General features: G+C 41.2%; 2 protein-coding genes across 4 annotated transcripts in view; one reads left to right on the forward strand and one right to left on the reverse strand.

The window, feature by feature from the left end:
- Positions 1-646, reverse strand: part of LOC408645 (glutamate receptor, ionotropic, kainate 2) — a 218,096-nt gene extending 217,450 nt beyond the window's left edge. The window contains exon 1 of one of the 3 annotated variants that reach the window (XM_016910874.2): positions 66-646. The gene's annotated coding sequence lies outside the window, so the exon portion shown is untranslated. The remainder of the gene's footprint in view (positions 1-65) is intronic. The other 2 variants (XM_006571433.3, XM_026446071.1) reach the window with 2 other exon arrangements.
- LOC410788 (glutamate receptor ionotropic, kainate 2) overlaps positions 1-15,815 on the forward strand; it is a 93,825-nt gene that overhangs the window by 19,823 nt on the left and 58,187 nt on the right. The window contains exon 2 of the mRNA XM_026446068.1: positions 6,987-7,096. The gene's annotated coding sequence lies outside the window, so the exon portion shown is untranslated. The remainder of the gene's footprint in view (positions 1-6,986; positions 7,097-15,815) is intronic.

Here is a 15,815-nt window from a genome sequence, read left to right on the forward strand (position 1 = left end):
GCACATCGAATACGAGAAAAATCGGTCGATCTTCGTAACAATTCTTAAATAATTACATCCCGTACCTTTACGAGATCACGTTGACCACAGGAACCACTGACGAATGTACATGAATCTCACTCAGCTCCCTCCACGGGCACCACGGACCACTCTTGCTCAACAATCGAGGGAGAAACAATCGCGGGAGAAGGAGGAGGAGAGGGGTAAAAAGAAAAGAAAAAAGAAAAGAAAAAAAAGGATCACCCCCGTGTCACCCTTTCTCTCACACCGCGATTAATCCACCACCGCGAGACCGTCTTCGTATCGTCGTATTAGTCCCACGCGAGTTATCCATCCGGCCTCGAATCCTCGGTCGAGGTGGATAAAAAGGAAGGAGGACGACGATCGCACGACGTTGTTGTTAAATGGGGAAACGGCACAGGGCGGCGTTTTACGGTATTATCGATGTCGCGTTGTCCACGGGTCGCGCAGCATGGGTCGGTCGCGCGAGACGTGGCCTCGTCTACGCGGTACTACGCCAAACGAGAGCGGAAGGCAAACTGGACCGAGCGGCGGAGTCTGGCTTTGGGTGCTGCGTGTACGGTCTGGTGCCGCTTTAGCCGGCAACGAGGACGGCCACGACGACGACGCCGACGCCGACGCCGACGCCGCTCGTAGCAACGATGGCGCGAGGCGTAGGAACCGCCGCGGCCGAAGCGCCCTCATCTCGCTCCGTTCCGCACCGATATTCCCTCCCCGTCCGTCCCCTCTTCCTCTCGCTTCCACCCCTCTCGCGCCCCCTCTCGCCTCGCCGTCCTTCTTTCCCACTTTCAGCCCTCTTCCACCGTCTCTCTCTCTCGCTCTCGCTCTCTCTCCAACTCGCCTCGTCTCACTCTCCGGCCGCATCTCCCCACTACCATATCGATCCTACAGGAAAGGCCCTGTGTGTGCCGCGTTCCATTTGCTTCTGCCGAGCGGAGGCTACGAATCGCTCTCCCGCTTCGCTATTTCGCCGGTGAAAAGATTCATCGAGACATCCGATGCCTCGTCCCCATGCTTCCTCCTTTAACGAGATGTTCCTTCGCCGGGATCGACGGCTCGGTTTTAATCGTTGCTCCTTCGTCGAAGTCAAACGCGTTAAAAAAGAGAAGAAAGTGTTTTGTAGTTTTGAAAAAAGTAAAGTTTGCTTGGACGGATTTTATCATCGTAAGAGGAGAAGGATTTCTTTGAAGTTGGTTGTGATTGTTTAAAGAGATGTTGAACGAAAAACGACACGTGGAAGCAGAGATTATATATTCCCAGCAGAGGAAACGTAGGTTAATTCGAAGGACGATCCAGTTTCTGGCAGCTCTCATCACATTCGATCGAGTACGTCTCGAGAAACGTCGCGGTTCCGTGCAATTCGAGGAATAATTTCTCCTCTCTGAACAGGGAAAACGCGTGAAAAACACTTGTCCAAAGAAGTGGTGGACTGGAAGAATATACTTTCGAAATAAACTTTCGTTATCCCTTTCGTTTTATCCGCGTTGTTTGCTTTCGCGTAGTTGTAGTTTACGTACCTACTAGTATTTATACGATCCTCATTTTAAACCATGAAAATGGATAGGAGGGCAGGGCTCTCGAGTAGGGAGAGAGTATTTTCCACGAGCTATTCCACCGGCTGGACTATAGGAATTAGAACGGAGGAATTAGGCGGAAAGTTATCTTTAATAGATTGCGAGCTCGTTCTACGAGCCCGTTCCTCTGATAATGCTATTATCATGGATTCCACGGGTTACACGGGTGAAGATTACGCTCGTAAACGTAATTAGGGGGATGATATTTTCCTTTTTTTTCTTCTCCTTCTTCTCCTTCTTCTTCTTCTTCTATCATCTCGATCCGAATGAAACACACGCCAGCCCGATCCTCCACGGATGAATGAGAAAGAGTTTCGAGGGGGAGATTCGAGTGTACCTCGAATGAATCTGTTCTTTGGAGTGGCGCCGCTTCGTCAGCGGGGGAAAATAGACGAAAGATTTGAAGCATTCCACTTCCTGGCACGGAAATGAGAAAAATAATCCGCGCGGATGAACAGAGGCTACGAATTGCTCTGGCGCCGCTGCACAAAGCCGAAAAGGAATAATCGAGGCCGAAACGCAATGCACTTTGCTCTCTCTTTCTTTCTCTCTCGCTTCCTTATTCTCTTGAGTACTACGCATCATTACGCGAATGGGGAGCTTTATTTTTCCTCTCTTTTCCCCTATCTTTGTCGAAGGAATTTAATCGATCGAAATCATTCGATCGTTACGTGTTCGATGATTATGATTTTTTTATTCGAGTAAATTTTCTCAAAAACCGGCTGTCGAACGAACGACAAATTTGATTACATTTTGTTTTTTTTTTATATAATATTTTTCTGTATTTTAATACTGGAAAATGAAGAGCTCAAAAGAGTGGTCATCCACAGATAATTATCGCAGCCCGTATAAATGTACAAATTTAATAAAACGCGTCGTTCACAGGGAAAAATTGAAATTTTTTTTAGATACAACGTGCAACGCGGATTTATAAATGACCAAGCGATACGGTGAATTGGCAAAACGAGGAAAGCTCTCGAGGGGATAAAATTGTCGTGAGCTTTCGAAACGAGCACCTGCCTTAAAATAAATCTTGGCAAAAATCGCGACGAAGTCGGTATAGAATTGTTCAAAGGTTCCGGAGATCGCGCATCGTAAAGTAAAGAAAAAAAAAAGAGACAGAGAGAGAGAGAGAGAGAAAGGGAAAAGATCGTCGAGCAAAGTCGTGGATCTGTTTCCTCTGAAAAAGAATCGGATGCTTCGGTAAGCAATGAAATTCAGCTGTTTCGTGGAATTTCGGGGAAAAGAACGTTCTCAAAAATTCTCGCGCGGTGAAAATTTAGCTACGTTGCCGATTCCTTAAAAAACCTATCTTTATTTTTATTTAAATATATATACATATATACACATGCATAATTAATTGATAAAAATGTTTAAAAATATTTTTTTAATTGAGCTGAAATGTATCTTCCACTCGTTCTATATATGCGTACAGAAATATTCGATCTTTCTTACGTCACGTTCGGTCCATTAATCACCGCGAATACACGCTCTAATTATTGCTCTTATATTAATCAGTTCACTTCTATCAATTTTTTCAAAGTCGCATCAAAAACTGGAGCAGCTCGAAGCAACGGAAAACGAATAATTGTCGCGAAGATTTAACATCGAGACTAAGAATCAACAAGTCTATCCTTTACCGAAAATGACAATCGACGAAAAAAGTTTGAAAAACAAATTGCGTTTCACATCTAAATCTACGAATTAAATTAAAATATTGGATAAATAACAGCGTAAAACGTATTTAGATATCATCGCAAATATCACTGTCTGGAAAAATAACAATTTCAAAACCGATACCGTAATTTGATGTTTGGTCAAAAATTCATAGAAATCCACGAATACACGCGCGTAACGTCGGATCTTGTTTATTCGAGAAACGATATCAAACGTCCAAAACCCGATCCGGTCGCATTCCCGTCCACCCGTCCGTTCGAAGACGTTCTCTCGATGGATAAACCAAAAGCTTTGGGGGGAGGGAACAGATCTCGAAATTTCCGATGTTTCGCCCGCAATTTTCCCTGGCTGGAAACCGATTCGGTGGCGATTCAATTCCGCGGAAAGAAAGTTGGAACGGCGGTGACGGTGGAGAGCGTCCTCCTCTTCGCGTCGTTGCTTCGTTCGATGATCGTCTATATATATATATATAAGAAGAGGAATCGAGCGATGAGAGGGAGGGTTGACGAAAGGAGAAGGGTCGAAGTTTCGCGAGAGTGGAAAGTTGGATGATGATCGTGGCTCGAGAACTCGTGGCGCAAGATCGTGAAGAGGTTCGGGCCTATTCTCGACAATTTGATTCCGGAAGAGACACTTCTCCCTCCGTTGAGCGCCCCAGTGTCGAGGTGATTGCACCGCGACGCTCTGGGAATCCGACGTCGATGCCTGGCGACTATTTAACGTCGAAAATTGATCGGATATGCCAGAAGCGGAGCAGAGAGCACCTTCCTCCCTCTCCGTCCTGCTTTCCAGTCCGGTAATATTCCACCTCTATCGCGATATCGCGTGAAAAATCTAATAGTAATTCGATTTCGTATCCGGCTTACCCATTGTACCGGTTTAATTAAATTCTCTCTCTAACTCTAACGATCTTGCATCCCTGATGGATCGTTGCTAACGATCACTCGATCTTAATTAGAATCTTAAAGGGGGCCGCGTTACGCTCCTCGTCTTTGCGATATTTCTCTCTCTATATATATATATATCGTGTCAATCTTGACGACCACGGGCATCAAATATCGTTCGTTCGAGTGATATATCTACGTTTTACAACAAGTTTTAATTAATCGAGTACGGGTAACTCGATAACTCGGGGGATAAAGTTTCATCGAGCGACGAGGATCGACGTTGACAGATGATCGATTCGAAAGAAAGAATTTTCATCGAGACTCGCAGACAGGATAAACAGAAATCGGATGTCGTCGTTATAAAAACACGCGTGTCGAAAATTCCACACGGGAAAATGGTGTGTCGCGTCAAAGTCGACGAGGCGGGTAACAGGCTGACCCCGGAGGACACTCGAATAACTCCTATATATACGTGTAGAGTTTCGGGTAGAGGGGGAGGGTAGGGTAGAAGATCGAAGAAGTTTGGAGGTTCTCTCTTCGAAAGTTGCCTCCAACCAAGCCTGAGAATACGACCACTTGCTGCTCCACTCTCTGGCTTCTCCTGGCTCAAAGAACTTTTGCTTTTCTGCCAACGGCATTACCTTATCTTCTCTATCCACTATCCCCTCATTTATCTCCCTTTCTTTGCTATCCCCTCCTCCGCCAGCTCGGTGGAACCCGATCTTAATTAGGCAATTAACACGCCAGAAATAACACACAGCTTGCGTTCCGAAAAAAATTTTACGGAAGAAACAAACCGGGAAATCGTGGCGAGAATTAATTCGAACTCTTTAAAGGTTTAAAGGAGATTTAAAAGTTGCCACCGTTTCCTTTCCTTCCTTTCTTCCTTCCTTCCTTCTTCTTTTTCTTTTCTTTTCTCTTTTTTATCTTGTGTATGATCGAGAAAAGGCCAAAAAAGACGCGGGACGAGATCGTGTCGAGATCGGTGTTTGGTTACGTTAACGGCCAATTTCCTCCTTCCTTGTCCACGGTGTTGTGTTTGATTAGAAAATTCCCGTTCGTCGATTAACTGGCTCGTCTGTTCCAGCCTCATTAATAGTTAAAGCGAGGCGATTCGACCTCAGGCGCAGACATCAAACGGAGTTTGAATTCTGGCTCCTTCCCTTGTAACAGATTCGTCGAACAGATTCGTTCGCGTACACTTGCCGACGAACTTCATCCTTGATTTTGAAGTACATGTATATATATATATATATATATTTTAAGCCGACTAGCCGAGTTAACTGTCTGCCGCAGAGTACTCTTTGATCTCGAAGACGTGAGCGCAAGATTCGGTGAGTGAATCGTTCGAAATCAGGGAGAAAGATCCTGTTTTTCTATAGAGAATAAAGTTTTCGATAATGCTCTCAAACTGCTCCTCAAGTTTCCTCTAAACGTTTTGCATCGATCTTTCAACGTTATTTTTCGGGAATGTGATACGTGTTTAACGAGCTCGATGAAACGCGATATCGCGGGAGAAGTATGATCGAATTATTTACGCGAGCTCGCGTAAATATATATTTTATAAAATTTCTAGAAAAATATTTATCAACATTGGATTCGTTCGGGATATTACATTTAGGAGTAACGAATAAATTATTATCGTTTAATAAAAGAAATATAATATTATTCAACCTTGTGTTATAATTATATTTTCGCGCCTCGTATTCTCTCCGATTATCTTCCAAGGTATTATAATTTTCGCATTTCCGTTTTTTATAATATCGTCATTGATTGAAAATTATCCTCTTTACTCTCCATTCTCCAAATCGTATCTCTATAAAAAAAGAAGAAGATCGAATCGAAGATATCGCCCGTTTATACGAGTCCTTTTCAATACTTTCGAATACTTACAAATCAGTCTCAGATAGAGAAATATATTTCGTCATCTCTTACCCTATATCTGTACAATAAGAATAGACGTGGAAAAGAAGGGAAGGATATCGTGGAAGAATGGCAACTCGTCGAAAACTCTTCCCTCCGCAACGAAATATTCGCAACGATACTTAGAATGTATCGTTAGAAACGTCTGAGGCAGGGATCCTCGTCCATCATCGAGAAATCGATCGTGGGGGGTTGGTTCATTATCGCGGGGAGAGAGCGGCATCGCGCATCCTCGACTCTTAGCGATGAAAACTTTTCAACGCCGCCGCCGCCGCATTAAATATACCTCGACAAGGTTTCAATCACGCTAATTGAAAAGGACTTGTTCATCTTCCTCTCCCCCCTTGCCGATATCCCGGCGCTCTCAAAATTGGAGCGTCGACCATCATCCTTTCCATCCCCGTTGTTGGACGTGAAATTGTTGATGGCGTTGATTGGCGACGACCGGACGCGAGAAGTCGAAAATTAAAACTTAGTTAGAGGGCGCCGATTAAGGGCAAGATAGCCTCGGCTGGAGGATCTAGCATTACGAAACAACAGATCGTAACACCTTTACATTTAACGAGGGGGATAATTAAAAACTGCGAAGCGAATAAACCGGCGAGATTAATTGCTTTAAGACGATGATAAATCGATCGTGACGAGCCTTTTTCCTTTTTTTTTTCTTCTTCCACTCTTTTCCTTTCCTTTTTCTTTTTTTTTTCTCGTTACTGGTTCTTTTCGATAAGAACGGTTTATGATAATTCAATCGATAATCGAACGGAAAGAAACTTCGTTATTTTGGAAAATTTATCTTGGAAATTATCCCTCCTTTGATTTTTCTCATCTTTTCTTATCCCAATATTCATGTTCATTTTCCACAGCGTGCCGTAGGAATCTCGACTTATCTCTACCATTCTTACAGGTTTGGAAACTCGAAGAAGTTTCGTCGGGATCATCGAAAGTTCCAAGACCGAGGAAAAACTCGCGGACTTTCAAGGTTCTGAAACGGCTCGCCTGAAATTTCTCCCTCCGGTAAGTGCGACGTATCCATATACGTATATGACGTCGTAAAAATGTTTAATATCCATTTTAAAACTATTGGATCTAAAGGAAATCCCTAACTTTTTAATCCCCCGGTATATTTAATCCGGAATATCCGTTTTCGGAATAGAAACGATATTCCGCCAAAATCCACCATCAACCATTTTCTTTATTTCTCGATCCCGCTTCATCCCTTGAGGAACGGTCGCGAATAAAAATAAATAATCGACTTATCGATTTCGATGGAAAAAGAAAAAAAAAACGGAGGGGGAGAAATCTATTCCACTTAAGATTTTCGCGTCCCGACGCATTTCTCCTCCCCGATTCTCGACTTTTCCGTAGCTCGTAGCCGGTACGAGATTTAAGAGGGGAAAAAGGAAATCGCTGTCCAACAGCCCTTAAATCTACCCCACTGATTTCTCCGAACTGAAACAAACGATCCCGTAATTACGTTTCTTGTTCAACCTCTCGAACGTGATATAGGAAACGGCTTCTTTTAACCACTGACAAGCCATTTCACCACGAATCCCTTCGAAACCCACACACACACACACACACATTAATATATTTTTAAAAATTCCATCCCTAAAATGAAACGCGTAAAATGAAAAAAATTTATATCAGAACGTCAGAAAAATCAACGAAAAAATATATATATATATCTCGCTTTGTTAAGTTAAGAATTAAATTATCGCGTATGTAATAATATATTTTTTTTTCTTTCTCCTTTCTTTTCTTTTCTGTTCTTTCGTTCAAATATAATCGCTTAAAAAAAGAAGAAGAAGAAAAATACGACTCCACGAATATAAAATTTCCCTTCAATTCGCTCTCCCTTGTAATAAAATTAATGAAAAATAGAAGGACCCATTGCTCTTAATATCGAATTCTCGAATGACAGGTGAATCGCGTGATGTGATCGGCGTAACGCGATTTTCAAAACTATTCGAAACTATAAAATTCCGCGGTCCACGGGAAATCGGCTTTTGCACGCGAATTAAACCGCGGATTCCATTACGCAGAATTTTCGCTGCGGAGAGAGGAGGGGAGGGTTCGTCCAAGTCCCGTTTTATTACCGTTGGTTGGCGCGCGCCTCGAGGCGCTCTCCTCGATCCTTCTCCTCCCTTTATCTCCCATTTCGCCTCGACGGGTCGCCTCGAAAAGGGCGAAAACGTTTTTTCAACGGTCCGAAGACACTCGACTTTCTGCCGATACGAGCCGTTTAACCGGCCAGGCTTCGCTTAGTCGGCGAGTGTGTGCTTTGCGAACCGATAAGTCGTGTGTAAAAGTTGGCGAAAAAAATTACCTGATCCAGTTCACGTAACGAAACTGGCCGGGTGAGACGGCTCAAGATCGAAATGGAACGGAAGGACCATGATATTTAAGGAATTAATCTTTTCTTGACCTTATTTTTTCTTTTTTTTTTTTTTTTTTTTTTCAGAAGTTAGAAGATAGGGTTTGAAAATAGATTATGTTCCAATATCCTTTTTTTTTTCTTCGTATTGGAAAGTCAGAATTTTAAAGAATTTCCGTCCGTAATATCGTAACTGTGCAATAACTTAAATGATAATTTTTCAATTTCACGCTGGAGCAATGATAATAGGATTGTATACAGTGTGTAATTAAGGAAAAGTTCGTTCCCCTCCCCCCCTATTTCGTTCATTATTTCGTATAATTGGTCGTAAACAATCGTGAGTACGAAATTTTCACCTTCGTTAAATATAACCGCGAGTATAATTGCACCATTTTTTTTTCTTCTTCCTTTTTTTTTTAAGCGAGAAGAGAAAGAATGAAATTTCGAGAAATAAATTTTGCAATTATACAAGTTGCAAAACGAAGCAAATTACGCAAGCCGAAATGAATGACATTTAATAACACTAGTTTGGAACTTTGTTCGATGAACATCCCATCCCATCCTCCCCTTTTTCGCCCTCTTCGTACGTTCGATGAAAATAAGGTAACGCGCATGATATTCGACGGCATTGTTCGAACGGCTGCGTGTTCCACGGGGGTTACAATCGGGCGCATTGATCGGGACCCATATACGTGTTCTACACCTGTGAAAAATATTCCGAATGCTTTTCATTCCGCCGAATTTATGACCGACACGTGGCCTCTTCTATTTCGCCCACGTCCGAGAGTTCGATGAGTACATCGAAGTTTACTTTATTGCCTCGTACGCGCGTATCACGGCAGAGAATCCCGAGTACTCCAACCGGCGAGCCTGGAAAAATGAAATTTATAATACGTTAATACGTATAAGGGGAGAATCGAGGCTTCTTCTGGAGAAAGGATTCTCTTTCAAGTAAATGAAGAACGATAAGGATGGCGTTTCGATCATTCATCTTTTAGAATCAGAGATACGAATTCTCAGATTGGAAGAATGCAGAGTTCCTAGTCTGATTATCAATGCGATGAAGTTAATTATTTCGCAAATTGGCCGTTGATTAATGGATAAATCATCGTGTCTAGTATTTTTATAATATCTATATAATGAAATAACAATATTCATTCTCGAGAGAAGAAAAAACTTTGAAATTTTCGTTCCGTTTGATAATTGATTCGCGAATTGGCCGCTGATTAATGGATAAATCATCGTGTCTAGTATTTTTATAATATCTATAATGAATAATAATAATATCATTCTCGAGAGAGGAAAAAATTTTGAAATTTTCGTTCCGTTTGATAATTGATTCGCGAATTAATGGATAAATCATCGCGTCTAATATTTTTATAATATCTATAATGAAATAACAATATTCATTCTCGAGAGAGGAAAAAATTTTGAAATTTTCGTTCCGTTTGATAATCGATAGTTAATGGATTATATAAAACAATTATATAAATCCTTACTTTGAATTATTTATAGAAGATTATAGATTGTACAATTAATTTTGACGTATTAAATTTTAATTACATGGATATACGAATAAATTCGACAAATATCGATAAATTTCGTTAAATCAAATTTCGACTATGATTTTCCAAAAAAAAAAAAGTAACAAGATCGCTTTCTCTTCTCCACCACCGCGCTACATACGGGGGAGAAAGCAAACAGACCGATCCGTCACTTCAACCCCACGAAACGTGTATAAGCTTTTAACCGATCGCGGCAAAAAAGAAGTAGCTCGACCTAACCAACCAACAGTCTCCTCCCCTGGGGGGAGGAGGAAGACAAACACGCGTCGTCCGCGAAAATCTTCAAGAGACCGCCGGCCAGAAGAAAAAGGGACTTGTTCTTTCGCGGCGAAGTCCCTCCAGGCCTCCCGAACAACGAGTCGTCGAAAAGAAAGTCGTCGAGGACTCGTAGCTGTGTATGTGTGTGTGTGTATATATATGCTCGCTGCTTCGACAGTTGACGAAGACAGTTTCGTCCACGGAGAGGAGACAATTCTATTCCAACGAATCCAGAGCGTATCTCACCCGGTGTTCCGGTTATCACGCTTCATAAATCTTGGCGAGGCGTGGAACCGATGCGAACTGTTCCTCTCCAAACGGCGGCCTTCTCTCCCCCTCCCTCCCCTAGGTTCAACTCCTCTCCTCTTCGAACATTCTCGCCTGTGACGAGAATATGAAGAACCGGGCCCTGACTTATCGCAGACCTGTAAATCCAAGTCGTTACGAACGGTATCGAACGAGGTCCGCGACAGTGTTGCGGAGAAGGAAATATAGAAGGGGTGAAATACCACGTGTTTTCGTATAACTTGGTTAGTGAAACTGTTGGTTAATTCTTTCTTGTTTCGTAAAAGAGGAATTTTGTGGCTGAAGAAATTTAAAATTATAACTGTCTCTCTTTCTAGTTAATTGATTGATTCTTCTTTGAAAATTAATCAGAGAAGCGCGCCATGGAATCTGATGATCTTTCCTCCATTGTAGTTTTTCGAAGATTCTATATTTCACTCTGTTAAATTAATTACAAAAAATTATTTGAATGAAAATTATTTCCATGTTACAAATCTTCTAGTTTCCTCACAAGATTCTAACACGTATATCTCGATGTATGCGTTGTATTAATCGTTTCGAAAAAAAGAGCTTCGTTCAACGATAGATTGCCGAGCGTACAATAAACATTGCAGAGAGAAAGGAACTCGAAGGAGAAGGATGCGCGGAGATGCCAATACGGATAAGTTCGCAGGAATTAGAGGATATATCGTGGGTGAGGAGCATTATCGGTAACGAGAGGGGCTTTCGCATAGATCAGGCGACACGGTTCGATTACACGCGAATATGTTAAATTTTCATCCGGATACGAGACGCTGCGTGCGATCATATGTACGCAAGAAGGAATACGCGTGAAGAAAAAAAACTTGGATATCGAGTATCATCGATAACGAGATCCACCGATGCGAGGGGTATTTCGATGTACGGAGCAAATATTATAATCTCGCGTTGAATTCTTGAAGAATGCATACATGGATGGGATGGAATATTGAGACGGTGAGAGGTTAAGCGCGTGGAGATCGTTAGAGACGTCGATTTTTTAAAATTTACTCAAATATATAGATATTTGTTGTACATAATAATAAATATAAATGAATACGTATTTCTACTTTTAATACGAGTGGTTGACGGTGTAAAATGATTCTCGTACGAAATTCCACTCGCGCTAAGTGTGGAAAATTCGAGGGAAGTGAAAATTCTGATAGTTATGAGAAACGCGTCGATTCATATTTTATTCAATGTCAGTTCGGTACTCGTGTAAAAAAAAAAAAAATGCAAAAAAAAAAACGCTATGAAAGTATAGTATTTTAGTTAAAAATCGAATCCCCTTTTAGAAGGATATAGACTTTCCATGTCTTCGTGGCAGCGTAACATTTTATAACTTTCATAAATCGTTGCACGAGCAATCGGGCGAGGTCAAACCAGCTGTTTCACATGGCGATAAAAATTTTACCCGAGCCATTAAAATTGGCGCCAGTTACGAGGATGGTTTTCGTAATTTTCTTTTCCGAAACCGGCGTTTAATTTCAATCGAGTCGAAAATCATTTCGTTATACGACGTTATATTGCAATTACCATGAAACGTGAAAGAAACTTCCAAGATGTATAATTATTTACTCGAAGATAGAATTACACGAAAAGTACTTTTATCGATTCAACGAACTAATCGAAGGAAAATTTTATTCAACGAGGTGGAATTTTTTTCGTATCGCGTTTGACAATTGAACGGCATATCTTTCTTCGCAACACTTTCGAAACCTTTCCATCAATTTCCTCGTAAGTTCTCGACCGATCGCCGAGATCGTATAGATCAATTCCGTGTTATCTGGAGTCGTCTCCCCCGACATAAACAATCCATAATCAACGTTGTTATCTACACGATACCATAAATATTGATGCACGCGTGTAATACGATTCGTATCGCAAAAAGCAGAAGCCACGAAACAAATTTACACAGCTACAGTTATATCTCTTAAAAGATCGGAAGGATACAAACGCTCTTTGGAATTATCGGGTAATTCTCGTTAGGATACAATTATTAACAAGGTTAACACCAAAGGCCATTGTTCTTCCTTTCCTCCAAACCATCTATGGCTCAAACGTTTCGAAGCCAATAAATTGGCGAGTCTTGAGGAGCAAAGAGCAAGAAACGCGAACTAGATTTCTTTGTAGTTCAACTTGCTTTTCTTTATAACGCGATATAATGCGAGATCTTCAGACGACCGTAGTAGCCTTTATCTCTGAGAAATTTCCCGTTACTTCTTTAAGGGAGTTAAGTTAAAAAAGAGAAAAAAAATAATACTGGTTCTTGCAAAAAAAGGCAAGCCTGTGCTCAAAGGGCATCTACGCTTAACTTTGAACAATGAGTTCCTTCCAACTCTCTCTCTCTCTCTCTCTCTCTCCTCTTTTTCTTCGATTTTCACTACGTCGAGGATATTATACAGTTGTAACGGTACATATATTATTACTTTCTGATAACTGCATTTTCGACTACCTTTGTGTAGCTGCTTCGTTCTTTCCTCTGCTCTCGCAGTGCGTTACACCTCCTCGGTGCACATTTATACATTCGTGCACATCGTAATAAAGCAACGACGAATCCACGATGGTACAGCTTTCACACCCATTGTTCGTGGATCAGATAAATATACGAGCATCCCACGAAGATTAACCGCGTTCGAACGATACACGTGCCGCTCCGTTTAACGCTCGCTTCAGCTTATTCGCCACGACTGTACTCACTCGTCGCGTTAAACCAGGGACACATCGGCCTAATGGAAACAAACAACACGGTTATCCGTTTTGATCGACGACCAAAGGTTATTACGTCGTTTGTTTCTTGTACGGAAAGAAAAGAGGCATCGCTGGAATTATTTCTGATGGGATAAGGCTGTAAGCTGATATTTCCTGTTCTCAAGGATCCATGCACAGAGATATATATATATATACATTGCACGTTTTACGATGCCGATGATTAATTCGTCTAATCTTCTCTTGCTACTTTTTTCGACGAAACTACTCGGACGCATAACGAGATTGTATCTCTCGTGCTTTCTGATCTACCTTCTGAACTTTTTCTTCTTTTATCAAATGAGAAGCTCGCTTAAAAATAACGCGAAATTTTATCGTAGTATTTATCGTATCTTTGTGAATACGTTCGATCTAACGAAAAAAAAAAAAAGGAGAAAAAATGAAGGTAGAGGATTGTAGAGGATTCGTCCCTTCTCATCTTTTCGGATCGTATTTATCAAAGAACACGTTCACTAATAATAATATCATCCACCGTAATATCATCCTTAAAATCGCTTTATGGAGGAGCGAATACGGTAGCAGATTTACCCTCTTTTGTATTATTAAAAAAGAACTTTTTGAATTTATTCTCTACTCTGTACCATTCTACTCTGAAAATTTTAAATTAAAAAAAAAAAAAAAAAGAAAAGAAAAGATCTATTGTTAATCTAATCGTGACGAAGATCGAAGATCCTTCTGCTTCTCGAAAAAGTTCTTTTTGGGAAATTTTATATTATTTGGGATATAAAGGGGGAAAAATGGGAATAGGGCAGTTTTTATTCAAATCTCCGCAGTAAGGAAGGAAAGTTCGTAAACAATCGCGAAATGTGCGCGTAATATTCCTATTCCCGACGAACATCGAAAGACACTTTCCTTTTAAAAAGAGGGTTTCCCTTAACATGTTTCTACAACACCGTTATGTTATATCCTGTTTTCAAAGTTCGATGAACATTAAGAGCCACTCTGCTTACCGATGGCGTAATCGAGCAATGAGTAACGGGAGAAATGTGTCGGATGAAACGTTTCATTTCTCCACCAAATAAAAAGTTAATCGACAATTTAATAATTTAATTACGAAAAAAGTATTTCGACGAGACCAAATGTATCTTTACGATAAAAAAAAAGAAAAATCGAAAAGAGCTTATCATCGCAATTATTTCGAACCGGTCGATATCGAGCCGCATTAATCGAAGTTCAATTTCGTCGAAAATTAGCGAATTAATTTATTTAATTATAATCTCGATCAGGCTCGCAGTTAATTAACCTCTCAGATCGCCTAACCTGGCGTTTATTAGATAAATCGTTCGTCATCGAATGCGCAGGTGTACAAATTTAATTAACACGGTAATAACGAACCTCTTCCACGAAGCTAATTCCACGAATTATCCAGATTTTCGCTAATACGCGCGATGCTCGTACAATAAAACTAGCGAGATTGAAATCGTCGAGGAATCTCGGCAACCGTTTGTTGCTTTCGACGTCGCACTTTATTACATTCCAGTCCACCTCTCGAGGCGGAAACTACCCTTGAGACAATTGCTCGTTGTCTATAATAATGTCTGTTGGAATTCCTCCCTTCAACCCTCCCCCTTCTTTCTCACGAAAAATCAAATTTCGTTTGCACGCTCGATCGAGTATTTAGACTTATCTGCATGCAAAATGTCGCGATATTATTCCTCTTAGTGAAATATTATTTCGACGGTTAATCAACGTATTTATCTCGTCAATAATATATATACACGGATAATATTGGAAAAATTTCGTCGAAAAAAATCCCCTCTCGCGAAAAAACTCTTTTATCTCTCGTGACGTAATGAAATCACTCTTGCTATCTTTTACCCGTCCGCTTTCCTAGAACGTGTTTCATGGTTGGCGAAAGGGACGTAGCGGAACGGAAGTCGTATTTTTGATCGCTTTCGTGCTCCACTTTCGCCAAACTTATTGCGCCTTCCGTTCTTATCACGGCCCTGTAACTCTGTCAAGATTCCACGAAACTATCCATTCCTCCCCAGGGATACGAAACGTATCATCTAGAAGACCTTATATATATATAATTCGATGATAAATAATTTCATCCATTCTGATAAAACATTCCCCCGTTTAATACATCCGCGAAATAATTAGGAGAACGAATGGAATAATCTATCCTACGGTGTCACGGGATTCTCCCCTCAACAAGTTTAAAGTTGTTACGTGTGAAGAGAGATAGGCGGCGCGTTGCGTTTTCACGGGCGGGCGAAGGAATTCAGGGTGGGCGAGGCGGTTAAAGGGGAGACGAAGCGGTTTAATATTCGTGCTCTCGGATGGCTGCCACGTTGAATCTCGTGTCGGGTGGAATTCGTACGCAAAAGGTGGGTGGGGGGAACGATGATGTATTCGTTTTCCCGGATCGTCGATTATTACATTTCGTATCCCATGGCGGGAAGATACTCGGAAGATATTGGCTTTCAATTCGGCTTCGTACGTTTTCGCGGTGTATCCGTTG

Source organism: Apis mellifera, linkage group LG1 (genome assembly GCF_003254395.2).
Source record: "Apis mellifera strain DH4 linkage group LG1, Amel_HAv3.1, whole genome shotgun sequence".
NCBI lineage: Eukaryota > Metazoa > Arthropoda > Insecta > Hymenoptera > Apidae > Apis > Apis mellifera.